At 38.5% G+C, this 9876-nt stretch overlaps 1 protein-coding gene across 1 annotated transcript in view; it reads left to right on the forward strand.

Annotated features, from left to right (window-relative positions):
* LOC128091853 (uncharacterized) overlaps positions 1–9876 on the forward strand; it is a 265583-nt gene that overhangs the window by 224523 nt on the left and 31184 nt on the right. The gene's annotated exons all lie outside the window — the stretch shown is intronic.

Below are 9876 nucleotides of genomic sequence, written 5' to 3' on the forward strand. Positions count from 1 at the left end.
CCACCCCCCCAAAAAAAAAAAAAAAAAACAAATCAAAGTGTAATTGAAGAAAACTTATGCAACGTTAAACCTATCCGAAGCCTTTTTTGGGAAGTTTTGGGGCTGCATTAGTTTAGTATTTCTCTCTCAGCCTTTCCTGGTGTACTGCACTGTCGCAGGGGCAGAACCTCTCTCCTTCCTGTGAACATATAGACAAGTGCCATAGGGGTTACCTCAAGAACTGTAGCAACAGCTACCCGATGCTGCTGTGCCCCAAGTCATCAGGTTGCTGGGAACGTAGCTTTCCCCATCTGCAGCCCTTGGAGTATTCAAGAATGTCAGATGGCTGCGTGGAGGGCAATCAGATGGATAGGTTAAAAAAAAAAATCAAAAGCAAACCAAAAAGGCTTTCATTTTCACTTTCACAAGCCATCTACAGGAGTGAAGTAAGGCCACTCTGTGGAAGGCTTCAAAGTTAATTATATCCATTTGTGGAAAGCTCAGAAATGCTGTCTGCCCCACAGCAAATGGGACTGGCCAAGAGCAGTGAGCCCTGTGTGTCCTTCACAAGCTTTGTAGAATTAAGTTGTCTTTCAGGCAATAGCTTGCTAGACCTTTTTTTTTTTTTTTCTTTTTTTTTTTTTCCCCTCCCTCTTGATAGCAAGGTCTTAATGCAGTATCTGTTTACTACAATTCACCAAGAGGCACAATGTTCCTTGGCTTTTATCCAAACCATTTAGTTCACATACATATTGGAAAAAGCTGTCATGTCAGCAGCTGAGGTTGATATCAAGAGAGACAATAAGAGGATTAAGAGGTGGAAAGCTTTAGAATGCAAGCTACTGAATATTTCACAAGAAATGAAGCTAAGAGTGCTACTGATGCAAGGAGAAGGTCAGAAAGCTTAAATACCTCAGGGATGGTTAAGAAATAATAAAGTAGCCATTAGGCATTCATAGATGTTGATATGCAGTTTTTACAATCTCTGTTTTCATATCAACATGAGTATTTCACTGGGCGTACATCAGTGACATGCAGCACTTGCCAAGGGAATTTGTTGGGAGGTGTTTACAGCATCAAAACCCAGGAATGAACTGACATTTGAGAGTACCTTTGAGGCTGATGCTTTGTCATTTAATTACTTGTTTTTATTAATGCCTGATGTGGATGAAATTCCACGTCGTCAACTATGGGGGTTTGGTAAGAGAATTTAGTGTTTGATTTCACAAAGATTGACTCCTCATCATAGTTACCCCTTTCTATATGGTTCTCTAATGAAATGGTTAAGTGGATCTTCATATACCACCATCAAACCACAGAGACTGAGGGCACAAGGGACAGTGGAAGCATTTTACAGGGCATTACAAATATTTGGCAGCAAATAGACCAGACACAGACAAGCCCAGGTGTTTTCTGTTGCCTTCTCAATGACAAGAGGCAAGGCACAGCAGGAATCTCTCTTTAATTGCTTCATGCTACACTTCAATAATCTCACCTATAAATGTCAAGACATAGCTTGCCAATGGGCAATTCAAAGAACATTACTTTCTTACAAAGCAGAGAATGACTTAAGTATTACATTACCCTTTAACTTACAAGTACGACTGAAATTATCCTTCCTTCCCTCCCATCTCCAGCCTACCAGGGAGGATTTAACAGACATGATGATAAATTTTATATCCTTATGTCTCTGAGCTCACTGAAGCGCATCGATGAATTAATGCATTGTCAACATATAATTCCTGTTATGCTGTGTTTTTATGGCACATTTTACTTCATGACTTTCTGGAAACTTTTGCAAGAAATTTCTTCCCAGAATCCTGTTTAAGCAAAGATATTGTGCTACAAAATGTAAAACAAAAATACCTTTTCTATTTCTCTTGATCTGCTATTCCAGTCTTGCATCCAGGTGTGCTTTCATAACTCTTGAATTATAAAGAATAACTTTCTAGCCCTCATTTCTTTTTGCCTTAGGAATAGCAACTTGCTCTTTGATTAAAAAAAAAGTCTAGAATTAAACCGGGAACTACTATCTGCTGTTTTTTTCCTTTACTTAAAAGTAATTACATTAAAAAATTATTTTCCTGTGTACAACTACTGAACTAGCATGGCTTTACATTGTGAAGTAACTTTAGCTAACGAGTTGTCCACAATGTGATTTCTCTTTTATTCTTGATAGTTTTTTTAAAGTTAGTTCATAGCATACTAAAAAAACCAAAATGCAATACAAGAATTCTGCATGCAAAATAAAAGTTTTACAGGCATATACTCTTTGTTCATAGGAGAGGGTAAATGCACTGTCAGCCAAGACTGCTTCTTGGAGTAACTGGGCTAACAGGACAAGTTTAATCAACATCAACTAGCCACTAAAAACTGGGTCTTCTGCACACTAGTTGAAATGGCTGGTGGATTATTGGGTTTTTTTTGTTGTTTTTTTTTTTTTTTTTTTTTTTTTTTCATGGAACAATCAGTTTTAACAGATTACTCTTAAAGGAAAATGCCTTTTTTTTTTTTCCAAAAGTAACATGCCAGTTGCATGTTACAAGTTTTTTACATTTAGAAACATTAGATCTAGGCTATGGTTCACTGATTAACATGAGAAAGAATCTTACAATAAAGAGGAGCATAGAGATCAAGACACGAGGCTCAGAGACTTCAACCTATGTCTTCATCATGGCAACTCACGTTTAGATAGCCGACCAGTTTTACCGCTGTTAATTGCTTTATTTCTACCAAGCAATCACACAAATCACTGTACCAGTTTGGCATTTACTTTTCTAAGCTTTGAGACACAGTGAATGTTTCCAGTGTTTTCTATACATCAGTCATTGTTGCAGTAGGGAAAGGTACCCAATAATGTAATTTTGGCTCAACAGAACACTTTTTCTCATAAGCAAACAATAATAAAAATTGGAAAAAAAAACAAAAACAAACAAAAAAAAACCCTCTTCGTTCTGCTCCATTCAGATTGTGCTAGATAAACCATTTTCACTTTTAAAGAAAGTGGATAAAGTTTGTCAAAGCTTTTACCAGATAGCTGGGAGAGAATAGCTTGCTCATTCAGTCACTGATTATTCCACAGAAATGAAAGCCATTTTTTTCTTAAAAGCATAATATTTACCAGATATCATCAAACATCTCAGCGCTTGCTCTGAAACCATGAGTAGAGCTGAAATAAATGGGTCTCTTCCTAAGAAATAGAAGCATATAGCAGTAGTAAATCAAATAAATGTGCAGTGCTAATGAACATGAGCAGTACCTCAGATTCAGACATATGGGAACAGATGAAAGCAGTGTTGTCTGATGATTCAACTGTAACACATACATAATTATGAAGGGTTCTGTTAAGGACTTCTAAGCAGCAAAATGCTGATCAAGACATCTACACCCCTTTCTTCATTACTTTTTAATCTTTTCTTCATATGTATTCGGTACATTTATTTCCAACATTTTAAACGACATTGTAATTATCAGGGCTGTTTGCCACTAAATTAATAAAGCTATTGTATATTTTTTAAATCTAGTAAAATAAATAAATAAATAGTGGTGATAATACAGTGGAACAATGAAAAGCTGGAGCTAAGCAGATGTATTTTTGTAATTACTGAGATCAAGACTGGTTTTATACCTGTGCATCTCCTTTACTCGTGCCTCTATCTGTGTCTCACCACTGTAATGAGATTTAAAACCAGGTCTTATCTTCCAAGTGTACATAAGGATCAGTTCGTCCCACATTCAGCAGCAGCAGGTGACAAGAGGATCGACGCCAGATGAACAGATGGACTTCACAGAACAAGGATTGAACTTGACTGTGTTAAATACACCTGTGGCATAAGTCACAGCAATAATGGTTAATTCCCACTGCAGTCTGTCAGAGCACTAAAAATGCTCCACAGATTGCTCCAGTTGTAGAATTTTTCATATTTCTCATCTGGACACTAACTGTAAGGTTTTATGACAGGACTATGAGATTTCAGGCTACAGTTAGAAGCTCAGTCCTATATGTCAAGTTCATTTCTTTTGGCTGTATGTTATTCGGCTTTTAAGAAGAGGTAATAAAAATCGACTTTACCACAAGTTGAAACGTATTTGTTTATAGACATTAGAATTGCTGCACTACATAAGTAGGAAGGGGATGACAGCACAAGATGCTACCAACAGCTTTATTGGTTTAATTGAGAAATGGTGTGCACACACTCTCCTTCCATGGCTTTTGGTAGAGGAAACAGAGTCACCAGGTCCTGCTCTGACTAGATCAGCCTTGCTTCGTAAGCATTGCTTTAAATCCATACAGGGTTGGCAACAACATAGATTAATTTCTGGAAGAAAGGGAACTTAAAGGATTCTGCATTTCAAACTGCTTTAAGTTTCCCAAGTTGCATCCACCAAATTTGCCACATTGCCTCTGGCAAAAAGGCAAGAAAAACAAATGGAAGATTCTGGATGTGGCCTTATACTTCATCAAGAGGAACACTGTATTTATTTTTTTCCTCTGCAAGCTGCGATTGCTCTCACACACACGAGAGTGATAGATTAGAGCAACCCCAAGAGCTGTCAGCTAATATCTACATCACAGCAAGATCAGAGAGCAACAACCCCTTTGGAATGCTGTGACAATTTTTGGCTGCCACAAGACCTGCAGGTTATACTACCATAGGGGACTTTAAAGTAGAAATGTGATGTTTAAAAAAAAAAAAGAAAAAGAAGAAGAAAAAAAAAACAAACAAAAAACAAAACAAGACAGCAGAACCTTTTATACAATAGGAGGCAAGGTTTCAGAAAATGAAGTACTGACAGTCTCTTAGAAATTTTTCACATTGCTCCAGCTTCTTGTGCAGTCTTATGCCAACATATTTTCCCTTACACTGGGGCAGTCACATGTAGGTGAAGAGAGGAAAACAATGCCAGAGTTATCAGAGGAGCTGAGCTAGCTCCTCAGTTACACCCTTGGACCTGCAGTTGAATTCAGTGGTTACAAATATAATGACAACTTAGAGCATCCAGATGCTTATAGCACCTCTAACTTCACTGCACTGAAGACACTCATTATTCCATGAAAACAGAACACCAACCAGACACAAAAATCAGACATAATATAAAGTTGTCGAAAACACAGAAAAACGCTGTAAACACTCTGAGGACATGAAAAGTTCAGTTATAATAATCTTAGCATCGAGAGGCGCATTTCTTAGACACTACAGTTTTGTGAAGGTCAAGGTTCTTTTACAACTGAGGTGACCACTCAAAGCAGTGATTATCTAACTTTCCAGGCTACTGCCCTGCATTTTGGCATCCCTTCTTAAACTTGTCACTGATAAAAAAGAAAACTGCAGTCCCTGGTTTTGCTGGCCACCTGCCGTGTATTAAGACTAGAACATTTGGGCCTATGGGACTGAGACTCAATAGAAAGACTTGATGAGAATGTTTGGGTCGCAGAGGAAGTAAGCCTGCTGACAGCAGAGTATACCTGAGAACCCAACCAAAGGGGGGGCAAACTAATGTGGGGACTTCCTCCTGCTTCAGACATAGCTGCGCTGCCCAAACACCAAAGCACAACTACCCTAACAAGTGACACTCCCAGAAAGCACCTGAATTCTGATGGTACTTGGTGAGGTGGCCCAGCCCCAAAAGGTGATGGGCACCACCAGATGCTCTCAAATTCTGTCTCATGGTCACTCACAATGGAGAGACTTCAACAGATGACTCCTTCTCCTGCTCCCACCTATTTTTTCTGCACAACCAGGACTTCCCTGGAATATACTCCTCTGCAGACACCAGCCTCAGGGTGCAGAGGATGAGCTCAGGACCCAGTCCAGAACTGTTCCTGGAACAAGTAAGGTGAGTATCAAGGAAGAAGAGTTTTACGTAGTACTATTCTAGGAAAATATGACAGTGTAAAGTCTTTATTCTTTCTTCTGTGAAGAGGGCTGTGCTCCTGCACTTCACAGTCATAAATGTGAAAAGATCAAAAATATTCAAGCACAAGAACAGCAGGACTGGACTGGTGGTGCCGTTCTACATGGGTGAGCAAGGGCACATCAAGAGCTCTGCTTGGAATAAAAACCTAAACTAAAGCTCATCTCCAAGCCAAAAAGGTGTAAAACACACAGTCTTGCTGTGCTAAATACCTCTTCATATGCCAGCAGGTTTACTTCAAAACATTCCAGGCATTTGAAGTAGTGGCTAATAAAAGACCTGTTAACTTGCTCAAATTAGACCTCCCTGTAGCTCTTATTTCAATTCCACAGCACACAGATTTATATAAATTACCGTTGCACTGTCACCTTGGAAAAGTAGGGGATAATGAATTCATGTCAGGAGGACAGTTTTGTGGAGGCAGGGTAGTCAAGAGGATGCACTGAGCAATTCTAGCATGCTGATGGTGATTTTGGAGGGGATCCTCTCTGCACTGCCTGCAGCAGTCGGAACCAGAGTGCTGCCCCTGGCTCATGTGTGTGAACAATCCAAGTGCCATGCTGATGTCAGATGTCTTCCAAAAGTTGTGCTATTCAGAGGAAACACGGCAGAATATAAAGAACAGAAACTAAAATAATGCAGCAAGAAATCAGCAACTGATCGAAAACACTGAAAATCCCCAGTCCAGTCATTTCCCAAAACTCCTTTCAATGACTATTTATGTGTTGAGCTGATAACAGCACCTACACTGCAAAGAGTCCCATCTTCAGCATCTCTACCCATCTAACAAGCAAAAAACTGCAGAATTATGTAGCTGTGAGACAAAAAACAACAGAAGAAATTTTTCCCAAATAACTGTCAGGCGCAGAATTCAACACATCCCCTAGTTCCACTGTGAATTTTATAACTAGTTACAAAACTAAGGTATTGAGAATCTATCAAGTAACATTAAACACAAACTATTACCTCTGGCTTCAAATCATTAAGGACAAAGTTGCTGGCCACACAGCATGTATAAGGTGGAAACAGTAATTCAAATTTAACACAGCATGATGGGTATTATGCTGTGCTCCTAATGCATGCACTCTGGAAGGTAACACCTTCCCTTAATTTGCCTTTGCACTGCACCCTTGCTCTATCTACCTGTCCAAATGAGGTGGAGAATACCAAATACAACCACAAATCAAGGAAAAAGAGGATCTCAAGCTCTTTAAATTGCTAATACACATCTTGTTTCCAGTCCTTATAGTAGAGCATCCCACAATGACATACAAATTTTTGTGCATGTTTTCACTACTCTGTTTCAAGATAAGACTTTCATGTTTTATTTTCTTTTAAAAATTACCTCACTCTTTTCTCATCTCAAATCCAAGAAGATACCACGCAACACAACAGATGTTTTCAAAAACAGTGCTGAACACTGGTGTAGGCAGATACACTTCAGTAAAGTATGTCTTAGAGATGTACCGACTGAACTAATAAACATTTGATGAACTGAAACAAATGAGGAATTTAGTATTAAATCCACCACAAGATGACAAATTTTTTCAGCAATTACACAGCAGTTAGCAAAGTCTGAGAGATAAGCATCATATTTAGATGGCAAAATTAGGCCAGAAGAATTAAGCTACTTGTTCTAAGACAAAAGTACAAATGTGAAGTAAGTGCCATAAAAGAAAAAGCATGTGTGCTTTTCCAGCTCAAATTGTTCAGCTATATCCTTCTTTTCATTCCCTAACCCAATCTTTATAGACTAGTTTCCTACCTGCTTACTTCTCATTTGTTTTAAGATATTCAACTCCTCTACACCTCTATGTTTCTGATATTCTTGAAAGTTAGCCATTTTACAACTCCTATATTGGTCTAAGAACATACGTGCAACACTATACAGCCAGTGGCCAACAATCTTGTCTATTTACTTTTTAAAACAGACCCAGCATAATTTCATATTTTTCCTTTTTTCTCCTGAAATTGTCCACATAAAGTAATCTATGCTTCAGTTATCTTTATTTTTTTATTTTTTTAACTTTTCATTGGAAGAAAAAAAAAATCATGGCACATCCTTCTCCTAAAATTTATGTAAGATTATACGATATAAAAGGAAGAATGCTCTGATTTTTTTCCTAACTTTGAGTTCTGCTGTTTGAAGCCTACCTTACAACTTATTGATAAGGCTGGTTCAATTTTGATAGCCTAACATGTCAGTTTACATAATCCTACTTTCAATTCCCTGTAACTCAATAAAACTTTTACCATTTGGTTTGATCTTATTTTAAACATGTCAGGTGTCTGTCTCAGGCTGAATTTTTTGGAAGCATTTCAACCAATATCTAGCTATTTTTGCAAATGAGACAAGGATGTGTAGGGAGAAAGTTAGACTTGCACTGAATATTCAGATGACAACTCCTTTAAAGCTCTTCATGCTTTTAAGTAGGGAGCAGAAATTTGACAAGAGAGGGAGGGCATCATATGAAAATGGTACGATGATTCATTCTTCCATATGAAAATTTTAGCCATTGGGCCAAGTTATAAATCTTCAAAAAAAAATTACAGCCTGCATATCTGTTAGTGATTAACAACTAAAATTCTACATTCAATGAACACATTTTTCTTTTTTTTTTCTTTTTTTCTTTTTTTTTTTTTTTTCCTTCCCTTAAGTGATAACCAGATTGCCTATATAACGTTCTCAAAGAACATCTGGCTCCTAAAAGTTTTTGAACGTGAGCCAGCTGGGCATATGCAACCCCTAGCTCTTGGGTAAAATACAGTATGTGGGCTTTTTGTTTGTTTGTTTGGTATTACAGGGTTTCATGAAGAACACTGACTGTTCTGAGAGCTGGTGAGACTGGACAACAGCAGGACTGTGGGAAGAGGCTGGGATGTGGTGACTCTGACAGCTTCACACCTCATGGATACAAGAAGGAGGATACATAAGGGAGGAAAAAAGTTAAATAAAACTGGGAAATCACTCTTCGTGTGAAACACTAATAAATTATTCAACCTAAAGAAGTTAAGTCCAGCACACATTACAGATCTTATGGTGGAAACTGCAAACACAAGAATGAAACAAGAATGAGAGCCTGGACTTACAACACTCAGGACCATTTGTGTTCCAAGGTCTCTCTCTATTTTATCTTTTTTTTTTTTAAGAACTCCTCCTGCTCTTAGAAAACAAGCAAACCACCTCTCATCTCATCCTCTTGCATCCGAAAATAATTAGAGCAGAAGATACCTTGTGTCTATGTGGCCAGTCCATATCTCTCTCTGAACTGTACTTGCGTAGCATGAAGTCTTCATGGCTGCTGTCATCTCCTTGGATCTAGGCCGTATCACTGGCATTTTTCCCCTCTAGTAGGAGATTGTATATAAAGGAACAGGGAACAGCAATGAATATGAAATCACAGGCCAACATTTTCTTTCATATATTATACTAGAATATGTATAATGAAGGGGAAAAAAAACCTGTGGGAGGCAAACTGTAACAGAAATGCAGGTCTGTGTAAAACAGAGTTGTGGGACAGATTGGAAAAGATGATGCAAGTTAAAAGGATAGCTATAACAGGCTTCTTTGAATCATATTTCTTGTGGATCTATAGTTGCTGAGAGTCCCTCTGTCAGAGACACCCATTTCAACCACTGACAAATTCATTCTCATTCTTACACTTCTAATGATGACCACAATAGAGAAAGAACAAAAGAAAGAAGGAAAAAGACAAAAGAAGGAGAAAGAGAGAGAGAGAAAGAAGGAAAGAAAGAAGGGGAGGGGAGGGGAGGGGAGGGAGGGAGGGAGGGAGGAAGGAGGGAAGGAAGGAAGGAAGGAAGGAAGGAAGGAAGGAAGGAAGGAAGGAAGGAAGGAAGGAAGGAAGGAAGGAAGGAAGGAAGGAAGGAAGGAAGGAAGGAAGGAAGGAAGGAAGGAAGGAAGGAAGGAAGGAAGGAAGGAAGGAAGGAAGGAAGGAAGGAAGGAAGGAAGGAAGGAAGGAA

Source organism: Tympanuchus pallidicinctus, unplaced genomic scaffold (assembly GCF_026119805.1).
Source record: "Tympanuchus pallidicinctus isolate F22 unplaced genomic scaffold, pur_lepc_1.0 scaffold10, whole genome shotgun sequence".
NCBI lineage: Eukaryota > Metazoa > Chordata > Aves > Galliformes > Phasianidae > Tympanuchus > Tympanuchus pallidicinctus.